Here is a 14,869-nt window from a genome sequence, read left to right as displayed (position 1 = left end):
TTTGTAAAATGTTCGAGTGTTTTCGAAATAATTTTCTAATCTCAAGGTGCTCTGTGTTGTATGTCGTGATCATTCTGAGATTGTCAGCACTTTCATCTGCTTGGGTTGGTTTCTCTGTTGGTATCTGTGCTCTTGTTTTATTGTGGGCTATTTTTGCCCCTTGTTCAATGTATGCTATCGGGTATATCCTTTGATACAATCTTTACTTTACTTCTTTCAACTGAGCGGTCATATCTTCTTCCCTGGAGCAATTTCTTCTACTGCTGATGAATTCCCCATGGGAAATGCTTCTGATTAAGGCCTTTGGGCGGAAGCTGATTCCATGCAGAACACTTTTTAGTTTAGTGGGTTTTCTGTACATGGTTATTTCTAGTTTTTGGTTTTTAACATAGATGCAGATGTCTAGGAAATCAATCTGCGCATCATCTATGCTGTATGTAAAGCTCAAATTGTATTCATTGTGGTTGATTCCTTTGGAGTATTTCTCTAATGGTTTGCACATTCTGTTCCATATCAGAAACCGATCATTGACATATCACAAACAGATTATTATTTTTGAGAGATAGTGTTCATGTATGTCATTGCACTCAATCTCCCTCTCCCACCAGCCCATGGTCAAAGGTGCAGAGCTGGGGGAGAAGGAAAGTCCCATGGCTGCTCCACATATAATTATTGTTAGGACCTAGATTCCACAGGAAAAGCTTTTTTTGTTTTGCTAATAAAGTTTGACAAGTCATCATGACATTTTCTAAACTAGTTTGCCAGTCACTTCAGCTGCCGTCTTGAAAGTTTTGGGATGGTTTGTTAAGTGAAGGGTGGTCCCAAATTGTGCTTTCCCCATGCAATTTCTCACAGGGATTTTAGACATGACTACAGCCCGGCCTGCTGAATGGATTTGCACTAAATTTGGGAGAAAGCTAGATCCTGGTCTGGAAGGAGCACTTTCTCTAATTTGAGGTAAACCTGTTCAGTAGTTTTGGAGTTATTAAAGAAATAAGATTTGTGTATATCTAGAGACGCGGATCCACCGTGGCAGATCCACGGATCCACCCGGCAACAGAAATGCTGTGACTGGCCGGCCGCAACCTGAGACAAAAGATGCACCTGCCAGTTTGTGAATTGGGACACAGTACCTGGGGGGGGGGGGGGGGTAAATGAAGTAGAAATAGGATATAAGCGAGGAGGATAGAAGTATTCCAACCCCATGGAACTGATAGAGGTGTCTATGATGGACCCCTCATGAGGAAGAAATTGTGGGAAAATGTTTTTTTTCTTTTTGCACCCATGAGGATATGTGTGATTCTGCTGTGTATTTGTGGATTCAGACCCCAATTAAAAAATCAGATACACCCATTCACAGACCCACTCACACACTCTGACACACCCACACAACCACTCACACACCTAGTCACACATTCCAGACAGCCACTCACACACCTACTCGCACACCCATACAGTCACTGATACATCCACTCATATATCCAGAGAACGATTCACACACCCGCTCACAGATTCACACAGGCACTTACATACCAACACACATTCACAAATCCACTTACACACCCACACAACCACTCACACTCCCATAAAGCAACTCCCATACGTACTCAGAGACCTCAAACCCCACTCATGCATCCACTCAGACACCCATACAGCCACTCACATACCCAGTCGGGAATATAGAAATCACTCATACACTCAGTTACATACTCGGCAGTCACTCACACACCCACTTACAGCTCCAGGGAACTACTCATAAATCTACTCACAGAACCAAACAGCCGCTTACACACTCTCTCACACACCTGGCACACACTCACACACACACATCCAAACAACCACCAACACACCCACACACATACCCATACAGTCACTCACACACACAATCACAGACCCACTAAACCACTCATCTACCTACTCACAGACCCACACAGTCACTCACACAGTAAATAACATACCCACTCATACAACCACTAACACACCCACTTACACACCCACATACCCACTCACTCACCCACTCACACACCTATGCAGCCATTCACACACTGACTAACAAACTCATTAAACCACTCACACTCCTACTCACAGACCCAAAAACCACTCACACACCCATTTACATACTCACTTACATACCCACACAACCACTCACACACTCATACAGCGAATCACAGACCAACAAAACCACTAAGAAACCCACTCACAGACCCACTCACCCACACACTCCCACATTAAGACACCCAATTACACACTCACTCAACTACACACCCACACTCAGTCACTCACCTATACAAAACCAATCACAGAACTACAAACCACTCACATACCCCCTCACAGACCCACATAGCCACTCAGACACACACCCGCTTTCTCACCCACACAATCACTCACACACCCATACAGCCACTCGCACACCCACCCACAGAACTACTGATGTACTGTCAGATTCTTCAAGACGACTTCCTCAGGAGCAGAAGATTACTTCCCCAATTCCCTCTATCAGTGCTCCTGGTCTATGTATTCTAAATTACATATGCTCACCCAAAGCACTAATCAAGGGGAAAGGGGAATTGGGACAAGAGAGACTCCTCCAGACAGGCAGATTCACCTTTCTACACTGCTCTCAGGAGTTTTTGAGGGAACACCTGCAACAGATTAGCAGAACAATCATTTAAAACATACAGGGCCTCATGTAGGTAGCTAAATACCGGTCGGTAACGGCCGAAATTCGGTAAATATCCCGTTAACGACCGGTATTTAGGCATTTGAGATGTAGGAGGCATGATTTAACGATTCGGTAATTTACCGAATCGGTAAGAGATCGGTAAAATACCGAATCGGTAAAATACAGAATCGGTAAATTACCGAATCCTTAAATCATACGTAGGGAGCACTCAAGTGAGTGAATTTCAGTAGTAAGGATTCGGTATTTAACACCAACTACAGGTTGATGTTAAATAACGAATACCTTTCAAAAAGCTAAATTTGTCTGCTTTAAAAGTGCCATGTGGCACACATACATGCCCTTAGGGCATGTATGTGTGCCACATGTGCACACATGCATGAATCAGGGGTGCAACAGGGTGTCAATGTGACACCCTGCCACCCATGTTTATGCTTCCCCTATTACCGATTCGGTATTTACCGAATCGGTAATAGTAAATGGCTTCCCATTCATTCCTATGGGCCTCCAGGCCCATAGGAATGAATGGGAAGGGATGCATTATTACCGATTCGGTAAATACATATTCATAAATACCGATATTTACAGAATCTGTAATAATTACCGATTGTTTACCTACATACTATTTACCGATACATAAATACGGAATCGGTAAAATTCGGTATTTATGAATCGGTAAATATACTTTATCTACATATGGCCCACAATCTCTTATTAATTTTTACTATTCTCTCACTGCTTCTTTAATCTCCTTTACCTGTTATTATTTGGAGGATAACTGCTCTCTATATTAATGCTTTCTTCTGAGGTCGTGGTTAGACACTGCTGCACTTGCGTCTTTTGTCTTCTGCTATTTCTTTGTTAATACGCTGGTATGACCTCCTTATGATGTTTTGTTGCTAGAAACATATATATATATATATATATATATATATATATTTAGATTTTGATTTCTCCTTTTGAAAGATTCTTTTAGAGTTTACTAATAATCACAAGTGAAATGTTCAAGAAGTAAATTTCTCGAGGCAGAAATTAATAATAAAATTGTCTTTTTCTTGAAACTTTCCTTTTGAATAATAGTGCAAATTTAAGTTCTGCACTTTTCTCTTTTTTCTCTGAAATTCCTCTCTCAACTTTTAATTAGCTGCTGTCTCCTTCAGTTCATCTTGTTTTAATAAGAAATAAAATAACTGAATGCTGGGTATTCTCTTGCTGTCAAATTCAAAACCTGGACTTGGTCAGCAAAGATTTCCTCACTCAAAATTCTTGGGTTTCCCTTTCAGAATACTCAAAGCGCTACTCACGGAATTCCTCTAATCTTCTCCGAGACACTTACTTCTGCTTCCGAAAGTGTCTCGAATCGAAATACCTCAGTTGAAGTGCGAGGAGTGCTAATCACTTGGGCGCACTTGTCTTCCTTTCAACACTAGACTGCTCACCCTTTGGATCCCAAGCATCGGCGGCCATCTTGAAAATCCTGCGATGGTGAGTCTGGAGCATCTTGAAAACCACTCCGTTCAGCAACCTCCGCAGTGGATATAGCCTTCTCCACCGACCCTACGGTATTTTATTTCTTTATTACTACTCAGGGAGATGGTCGCTGCACAGATTGGCTGATTCCTGACATGTACCCACTCACAGACCCAAACAGCCACTCATGCACATGCACCCCTTCCCCACAACATGGGCTTGGCCCCAGGGTAAAGGGTCTCCAGGGCCAAAGTTGACCTGGTAAGGAGGTCACATGCCCCCTCCCCATTCAATATGGTGCTGGGCCTTGGGGGATGGGGCTCCTAGGGCCAAAATTAGCCTGGGGAGAAGGAAGTGTGCCCTCCCCCACCTGAAATATGTTACCAGGCCCCAGAGGATGGGGTCCCCAGGGCCAAAATCAGACTAGGTAGGAGGCCCATGGTTTAGCTGTCTTTGGGGGGGTTGGCCAGGCCCTGTGGCCATTCCCCTGGCATGCATGGCCAAAGGCCTGGCTTGGCGGTGGATTGATTAACCTGTGGTAACTAAATATTAATTTCTGTTAAAAAATAGAACTTCACTAAAAAAACAAAGATTACAGTGGTGTTATCATTAGGAAATAGCATTAAAAAGCATAGAAGTTCACTGAAAAAACACAAAGGTTAAAGGGACATTATAGTTAGGAAATAGAATTATAAAAAATCTTATAAACACACATTCACAAATCCACTTACACACCCACACAACCACTCACACACCCATACAGCAACTCACATACCTACTCAGAGACCTCAAACCCCACTCATGCATCCAATCAGAGACCCATACAGCCACTCACATACCCAGTCAGGGATATAGAAATCACTCATACACTCAGTTACATACTCAGCAGTCACTCACACACCCACTTTCAGCTCCAGAGAACTACTCATAAATCTACTTACAGAACCACACAGCTGCTTACACACTCTCTCACACACCTGGCACACACTCACACACACACACATCCAAACAACCACCAACACACCCACTCACATACCCATACAGTCACTCACACACACAATCACAGACCCACTAAACCACTCACCTACCTACTCACAGACCCATACAGTCACTCACACAGTAAATAACATACCCACTCATAGAACCACTAACACACCCACACACCCACTCACTCACTCACTCACTCACACACCTATGCAGCCATTCACACACTGACTAACAACTCATTAAACCACTCACTCTCCTACTCACAGACCCAAAAACCACTCACACACACATTTACATACTCACTTACATACCCACACAACCACTCACACACTCATACAGCCAATCACAGACCTACAAAACCACTAAGAAACCCACTCACAGACCCACACAACAACTCGCACACCCATACACTCACACATTAACACACCCAATTACACACTCACTCAACTACACACACACTCAGTCACTCACCTATACGGCAACACACAACCACAAAAAGAAAAAGGTTAAAGGGACATTTTAGTTAGGTTCAGATGTTACACACATAAAAGCATCGAAATTCAGCAGTTCTAGTTATGTCAAAAAACTGTATCTCATGCCCTAAGGTAAGTATAACTCATGCACTTGCCAACCATTGCTAATTACCCCACATATTACATCACTTATGATATCATCTATGACATCATTGATAATATCACTGAAATATTTGCAGCAAAATTATTGATGAGAAAACTGTGCCTGGTGAGGGTGCGAGTTCTAGTTAAACACACAAGCCATACAGCCACTCATGCACCCATTAACATACCCATACAACCACTTAGACACCAACTGATACCGACATTCACACAACTAGTCATTCACCCATACATTTACTGAGACACCTAATCACTCACTCATACAGTCAGTCACACACCCACTGAATCATCCATACAGGCACTCATATACCCACTGATTCACCAATACACTTCGGTATATATATTTAACACTAATAAACTTATTTAAAACACTCACATTCACTGAGTGATGTAATCAGTGATGTCATTTGAGATGTTATCATTGACCATGTCATGAGTGATGCAGTATGTGAGTTTATAAGCAGTGTATTGCAGGGGCACAAGTTATAGTTAGCTCAGCTAACTATAACTGCTGAATTTATCTGCTTTTGTACGAGCAAAACCTGACCTTAACTACAGCGTCTCTTCAATCCTTGTTTTTTTCAGTAAATTTCCATGTTTTTTTTAATCCATTTCCTAACTATAACGTACCTGTAACCTTTGGGTTTTTTCAGTGACTTTCTAAGGTTTTTTTAATGCGAATGTCTAACTTTAACGTCACTGTAACCTTTGGTTTTTTCAGTGAAATGTTTTTTTAAAAGTAGTAGTTGCATTTGTAGAGAGGTAGAGAAAGGCAGTGTGGCCTCCGAATACCTTTTACCAATCCCACTGTATGGGACTTACTGGATATAACAGGAGTGGTAGTTGGCCCCCAAGGACATCCTTGGGGGCCAATTATCCCTCCTGTTAACTCCAGTAAGTCCCACACAGAAGGATTGCTGAGACCTCGTAGGAGGCCACACACCTCTACAGATTTAATTTAATATAGCAAACACCAACGATTTCAACTCCTGCTAGTCTTGCTCATGGTCAGTGAGTGGTTTGTTAGTTTCATGTAAATATACACAGTTGCCCATCCTGCCTATTAGGATGCATTATGGAACTTGTATTTCCTGATAACATACAATTATGTCATACAACAAAAAATAAACACAATAGTTGATTTTGTATACAATTGGCAATCATTGCAATATTACTGTCGACATTGTAGACTCTGTTTGTCACCTATTATGCATGCTGTTTATTACTATTTTAATAGTCTGTCCTTGTGTCATCACCTAGTGCTCTAAACTCTGATGTTGGCTAGTTGTTTTGTGTCATGTGCTGCTACAATGATGTATATGATTACAGCCCTGTTACCACATTGCAGGCTGAGTGCCTTACTATTTGCTGCTTACACTTCCTCTTTTGCATTTTTCATACCAGTGGGCTTGTCTGTTAAATGTAATGGTGCTGTCTCTGTTGGCTACATGCCAGTCTGTTCTTCAAATGTTTGTTGGCTGATGTTAAGCTCTACTGTGTGAGGGGATTCTTTGACTGTGTGATTGCGTTAATAGCATCTGTAAGCGGTGTTAACATTAATGCCATTATGTGTTTCTTGAGATACTTATCCACTATTGTAGTCCACTTACTCTGTTAGTGGTGCTATTCTACAGCTGATTGTAAGGACACAGTTTCATGTACACTGTTCCATCAAGGGAAGGTTGATAACGTATTTTTGTGTCATAGGGATAGAGCCTATTGGGTTTACCAACAGATCCTGGACAACTAACAGATTCAATTGGAATATATGCAACACTGTCCATTGTTATAGGCATTACTTTATTTAAAAGTGTATGTGCATTTCCTCATCTGCATTGAGGCCAAGAGGTACCTTTGTTCGTAGTCTTATGATGTACCTGCTTTCCAACCTGCAAAGTTGTAGTGTTCTTTATTCACCTCTCTCATTTTCAGGGAGTGTGCCACTTCATAGTACCTCATGGTTTTCCAGTCGTTGTCATGAGATAGGGCATTATGTTTGGCAACTGCATAACTCATATCTTTGGGTTGGACTATACGCATGTGTTCCAATATTCTTTTCTGCAGCTGGCATACCTTGCTTCCTATATATTTTAGTCCACATATAAATTCAACAATGTATATCACCTATTGAGTGTTACACATTATCTTGTGTTCAATTGAGATTTCTTTGCCTTTCACTTTTTTGCATATTCTGCATGCTTTGCAGCTTTTGCATTTAAGAAAACCTTTGTTTTGTTGTTCTAGTCAGTTCTCTGATTGTTGTCGTGTAACATCGACCGGCAGCAGTCTCACGCAATGAGGATTCGGTCCTAAGCCCCAGCGCGGCATACACAGGGATCAAGGCAGCCCGCTGCTCCCCCGAAGGATTGAACAATAAGCAATGATCCTTCAGCTTACCTGCTACGGTTCAGGTAGACCTTTTCTCCGGGCTCTGGCGCTGACCGCTATGGTTGTTGCGGCTCTCGTTCCCTGCTGCCGGCGATCGGTGAATGTCGGTGGGCGGGGCTTGCGGGTGAGTCAGCGGAGCAGTGTGGAACTCCGTGTAGTGCGGAACGGTGTGAGAGACCGCGACTTGGATTTGGTTTTTGGCAATCTCTGCTCTATGACAAGGAGAAAAGGCAGCCTGAAGAGTTCGGCTGCAATGGCCCCTAAAACAAGTAATCCAAAATCGGCAGCGTCCAAGAAGAAAGGAGGTGCTGAGGGGGCAACAGCGAAGTTGGAGGAGGCAGACGCGCAGCTGAAGCATCATTCGCCCGCTGCAAGGAAACATCAGCAGCTGGCTGTTAAGACACGTCAAGTAACTGCCTCAATTGCTGATATATTTTCAAAAAGCAGCAAGGAGAGTGGGGCAAAGGAGGTCACATCGCAAGCAGCAGCAGGGGCAGCACAGGAAGGTGGGGACCATTTGGTACTACCCACCGGTCTTGCTGGCATCGAAGAGAGTGCAGAAGCCGAGAAAGTCTCCGAAGAAGTTTTGGATGAAGTTCCTCAGTCCGGTAGCGGGCAAGCGACTACCACTATCCCGGCACCCGTTATTTGGGGGGACCCTGTAGAAGGAAGAACACCGGAAAGCCAAGAAAACCTGGGTAACAAGACTGGCACTTCTTCTAAGGTAGGCCAATATATCAGCAGTGGCCCTCCAAATGAGAAGGGTGAAGAACAGCCTGAGTTGGGTGTAGCCCAAGGGACTGGCAGACATGATCCAGCTGTTAGTGAGGCTATTCCAGGAGTGGTGGGGGGCTTGGCGGAAAAAGTCCCTAGCGAATGTTTCTTCTCGGTGTCTGAGAATGCAGAGTGGTCAGACGAGGACGGACATAGCTCCTTTCTGGAAGGCAGTATGCAGGACACAGATAGTGATCAGGAGCAAGTACCCCCTACTACAGCGGTCAGACCTGCGGCAGGTCCGAAAGATCACTATGAGCTAAGCTGGGACCATTCATCAGCCATGCCATTGCAAGGGAGCCCTAGCACGGAGGTGTCTCAGATGTCGCTCCTGGAATTGATACATCAGGAAATTGTCTCTCATCGTGAGGAGACACGCCAAGACAGTAGGAAGTCACAAGCCGCTATGAGGAAAATGCAGGGGGCTGTGAGGAAGCTGTCTAAGGCGTGTACAACTCTGGGCGACAGAGTGTCGAACTTGGAGGAGAGGGTCGTATCAACCGAGGCCGAGGCAGCAGCTGCAGTATCTAAAGTGGATGCCCACTGCTCACAAGTGGTAGACATCCAATGGAAACTCGAGGACATGGAAAATAGACTGAGACGTAACAATCTCAGGGTCCTTGGGATTCCGGAGGGGGTCGAGGGCTCTGATATCAGAGCGTACACCATCAAGCTATTCGACCGGGCATTCCCAGAGCTCTCTAGCTGGAACTGGCCCTGCGAAATTCAGAGGGTACATCGCACTCCCTTTAAAGTACAGAAAAACGCGGGGGAGGGGGACAAGCCAAGGGCTATTCTAATTTTTCTCGGCAACTTCGTACTGAGGCAATTAATCGCAGAGAAGGCAAGACCGGATGCAAGGAGGACTAGTGAGGGAATGTCATTCTTCGTCCGGCCAGATTTCTGCCATGCCACGGTAGAAAGGAGGTGGAGGCTACGGCAGCTCATCAAACCCTTCCAGGAAAAAAAACTACAGGCCTACCTGATAAACCCCGCTCAGTTAAAGGTTATCAATGAAAGGAAGACCCTCTACTTTTCATCTGAGATAAAGGCGAAGGAGTACCTAGACTCTCTGGGCAACTAGATCTTTGCAGGAAAGATTACCAGCCGGATATCTTGTCTGTCTAGGGTATTTCCTGAGGGCCACAGTGTTGTTTTCTCTTTTTCTCAGCGATTGTCAGGCTCTTAGGTTGTTCAGGGGGTTATATGGTGCTGCCATCTCATTCCTAATGTATGTCCGTCCCGGGGGCGTGATCCTAGGTTACAGTTATTGGCTTTTTCTTTTTTTTTTATTCCTCATTGCATCCACTGCTTTACATCCCATGCACAGACTAGGTCTGAGCGCCTCGTCTGAGGGGGTACAGAGGAGGGTGTGGGGGGGGTTGGGGAGTAGAGGGGGTGAGAAGGGAGAGGGGTGGGGGAACTGGGTGTGGGGGGAAAAAAGGAAAAATGAGATAATCTGGTGTTGCAAGGAGTTTGGTGGCTATGAAGCCGGTTGGGTCAGTGTTGCAAGAGCGTTAGTAGGGAAAATGTTACAGAGAATTCTGAGACAAATAGGGCATACAGATGCATTGATGATCAGAAATTTATATAATGTTGAACATTAAAATATGTACTGTCAATGTTAGCGGACTGAACGACTGGAAAAAACGTCAAAAGCTGGATTATTTTGCTAAACACAAAGGGATAGATGTACTTTGTTTGCAAGAGACCCACTTACGGTGGGCCAAACGGAATTTACTCTGTATTAGGGGGTTTGATTTGTTAGTCTGTACATCACAGACATCTGTAACTAGGGGGGTTGCAATCCTTGGCAGATCTTCTTTAGGGGGCGCGAAGAGGGTTAAAAGTGATAGCCTGGGTAGGTGGGTTGTTGCAGAGCTGAACTTAGGATATACAATCTGTTCGATTTATGGGTCAAATTGCGATGATCCTGAGGTTTTTAACTTCCTGGAAGAGGAGCTAGCGGGCTGGCCAACCCCCTTGATAGTCTGCGGTGATCTAAATATATCCACTGACTGGCATAATGTATTTAAGTATTTAGGACGGAAACCTAGGGTGTTTCGGGCTATGTCCTCCCTCATGAGCTCACATGGGCTTAAGGATGTTTGGGGTGAGAAAGAGACACAGAACCCTGGGTATACGTATTTCTCGCACCCGTTCCAAAAATACTCTAAACTAGATTACTTCTTTATATCGATGTCGGAACTGAATAGAGTTAGTATAAAGAAAATCCCTAGAGTAATTTCTGACCACAACCCGCTGATCCTATCTTGTAGAATAGATTTAGCAGAGAAAAGTCATACTAGCTGGACTTTTGAAAGAAGGCTATTATCGGACCAAAGATTTATAGATCACATTAAAAAATGGACAGTGGAGTTCTTTGACGCAAACCGCTATAGTACCTCTAGGAACAGCGTTTGGGAAGCTTTTAAGGCGGCCCTCAGAGGGGAAACCATTAGTTGTTCAGCGAGAATAAGGAAGGCGGACAGGGGAGAGCTAGATAGGCTTATGGGTCATTTAGCGAAGGCGGAGGAACTGCACATTAGGGACATTGGCAGCGGTGTAGATGGGACAGAGAGCCAAAGAAGGTTGGGGATCATTAAAGCCGAACTCCAAAAATTGGTCACACAGAAGGCAGTAGGGGATTATCAGGCATCAAGGGCTAAGCGGTATGAGACAGGGGAGCAGGCAGGTAGGGTTCTGGCACTTTGTATCAGACAGGGTAAATCGAGGAACATTATATCTAGCATACATGAGGACGGTAAGACTTATTCGGAGACAAAGGATATTTTAAGGGTGTTTAAAAATTTCTATCAAAAATTGTACGATGAAGAGAGTCGCCAAGGACCACAAATGGAGGAGAATGGTAGCTGGGGTCCAATGCTGGATGATCTATCTAGAGAAGAGCTAGATAGGGACCTGACTGGAAGTGAGATTCAGGCCGCCCTACGGGAACTTGCTGCTGGTAAGGCAGCAGGACCCGATGGAATCCCCCTGGAAGTGTCCAAAAGTATTGAATCTGAGATAGTCCCTATCTTGCTGGATCTCTTTAATGGTATACTGTGTACAGGGGACATTCCAGATTCATGGAAAGAGACCAATATTATTGTCTTTCACAAGAAGGATAAACCCAAGGAGAACCCAGGTTCTTTCCGGCCTATCTCGCTCATCAACGCGGATACTAAACTGTACTCGAAAATATGGGCCAAAAGGCTAGGGAGGGTCATTGGCGGTCTTGTCTCTCCTTGGCAGCATGGGTTTGTGCCTGGGCGTGGAACGACGGACCACACACGCCGTGCTATCGCACTGTTCGATGCTCATGCTGCTGGGGGGGGAGAGATGGCCATGATCCTCCTAGATGCGGAGAAAGCGTTTGACCGCGTGGTCTGGGAGTATTTGTGGGGTATTCTTGTAGGCAGGGGATTTGGTCCCAAGGTCATCAGGGCTCTTAGAGCTATGTATAAAGATCCGGTGGCCAGGGTGTCAGTAATGGGGGAGAGTTCGGAGAAAATTGTGATTAAGAGAGGAACGCGTCAGGGTTGTCCCTGTTCCCCGATCCTCTTCTCACTATATATAGACCCCCTGATTCAAATAATTTTGGGCTGCCCTCAGATTAGTCCAGTGATGTTGAATGGGTATACAAGCAAACTGCTAGCATACGCTGACGATCTGGCGGTTCTTACTACCGACCCCCAGCAGGCGATGTCTGCACTTGCAGAACTGGCGAAAGACTTTGGTAAGAGGTCTGGGTATCTGCTAAATGAGGGGAAGACCCAGATTATTTGTACTAAGAACATTAATAAGTCGGACAGTAGATACGTAGACTCAGCGGTCTATTTAGGGGTTAGAATTAATGCCTCAGTAGATAAGATAATTACAGAAAATTATTGCCCCCTTATGGGATCAATTGAAGCAGAATTAAAGAGGCTGGACGTATTACACCTCTCTCTGGTAGGGCGGGTTAACGTCCTTAAAATGTCAATATTTCCAAAGGTTCTTTACTTGTTTCGAGCCATCCCATTATTGCTGGAGGAAAAACTATTAAAAAATCTGGAATCAATATTTAATCGGTTTATCTGGCAATATGGGAAGACTAGGCGCTCCATGAACCTTATGTCGCTCCCGTTTGTAAGGGGGGGCATGGCTTTACCAAACCTTCGTCTATATCATTTATCTTGTCTTCTGGCTCAAATGTCAATACTTTTTCAATCAGCCCCCAGCTCGGTAGCGGCCGAGGTAGAGAGTCAGGATCCCCCATCTATTTTTGAGCTTTTAGTGGGGAAGAAGGCTGTTGGGCTACTCTTGAGCGAGGTGGATCGGCGATTTTATAAGAAGGCCCGGCTTAAGATCATGGGTGGGGTTTGGGGGTCATGGAAAGCCGTACAAAAGCTGCTTGAAATTCCTAAGATTAATGCGCACCTCCTTCTCTGGAACTCTAACCTATTTCCTTATATGGGTATGGACAGGAATGGCGCGGCTTGGAAAGAACATGGAATTAGTTCTATTGGGGATATTATGGAGGGGGGGGAGGTCCTCAGGTTTGAAGTGATCCAACATAAGTTTGGGATTTCATCTAATCACTGGTTTTTGTACGGACAGTTAGTCCAAACGTTGAAGGCTTTTAGACCGAGGATACCTGAAACAAGACGTTTCCCCTTAATCGATTATTTATGGAACGGGGGTAATAAAATAACATTTGTCTATAACCATTTAATGGCGGGTATTCAGGACGATTTGGAGAAAACAGAATCTGCAATTGCAGGGAAATTAGGCGACCCCGACGTGGATTTAGATCTAGCACTTGCATTAAATAAGAGATTATTTCGATCTTCTAACCTACGGGCTCAGCATTACAAAACCCTATTTAATTTGTATTTTACTCCGGCGAAGCTGTATGCCTGGGGTCTGGTGGAGAACGATAAGTGTCCTAGATGCAATAATGGTCCAGCGGATCTAATCCACATGTTTCACCAGTGTGATAAGCTTTCTATGGTACTAATGGAAATCTCAAAGTTTCTGGAGGGGCTGCTAGATCGTAGGATTGGCCTATCCCCCACGTTGATGTTGCTAGGTGTAGATAGGAAATTGGAGTTGGGTAGTGCGGCTGAAGCTCTGGTCTTTATATCTACTGCAGTGCTACGCATCCTTATGTCAGCAGGTTGGAAAGATTCCTCCCCTCCCACTTTTCAAATGTGGATTGCAAGGTTGCTGGGAGTGCACAATATTGAGGCTTGCCTATATGAGTTAAAAGGTAAAACATTAAGGGAATTAGGAAGAAATATTTGGGCACCACTTGCCATCTGGAGGAGCTCGAGCGCCTAAATACTGCTTTATTTATTTCATGATAACGAATGGTTTAGAACTTTTGCCCTATTATTATTTATAGTTTGGCCTTGTTTTATTTGTATCTACTATGGTTATTATTGTCTAAACGTGCTCTTGTATGGTTTAACAGGAATATCTATTTAATGAATTTGTTAAAAAAAATTTGTATGACACCAGTAAATTCTCAATAATTAAAAAAAAAAAAAAAAGTGTTACACATTATCTTGTGTTCAATTGAGATTTCTTTGCCTTTCACTTTTTTGCATATTCTGCATGCTTTGCAGCTTTTGCATTTAAGAAAACCTTTGTTTTGTTGTTCTAGTCAGTTCTCTGATCGTTGGTTAGTGAAATGACTTCTTACCAGTCGACCCTTGAGAAAGCGTAATTTTTTGTATGGGATTTGAGGTTTTTGTCCTACAACTTTAGTAATGTCATTGTCACTTTGTAAAACGTTCAAGTGTTTTCGAAATATTTTTCTAATCTCAAGGTGCTCTTTGTTGTATGTCGTGATCATTCTGAGATTGTCAGCACTTTCATCTGCTTGGGTTGGTTTCTCTCTTGGTATCTGTGCTCTTGTTTTATTGTGATGTCTAAACAATGGGGTGAC

Source organism: Triturus cristatus, chromosome 11, assembly GCF_964204655.1.
Source record: "Triturus cristatus chromosome 11, aTriCri1.1, whole genome shotgun sequence".
Classification (NCBI taxonomy): domain Eukaryota; kingdom Metazoa; phylum Chordata; class Amphibia; order Caudata; family Salamandridae; genus Triturus; species Triturus cristatus.
The sequence above is the reverse complement of the archived record's forward strand: the minus strand, read 5'-3'. Positions refer to the sequence as shown.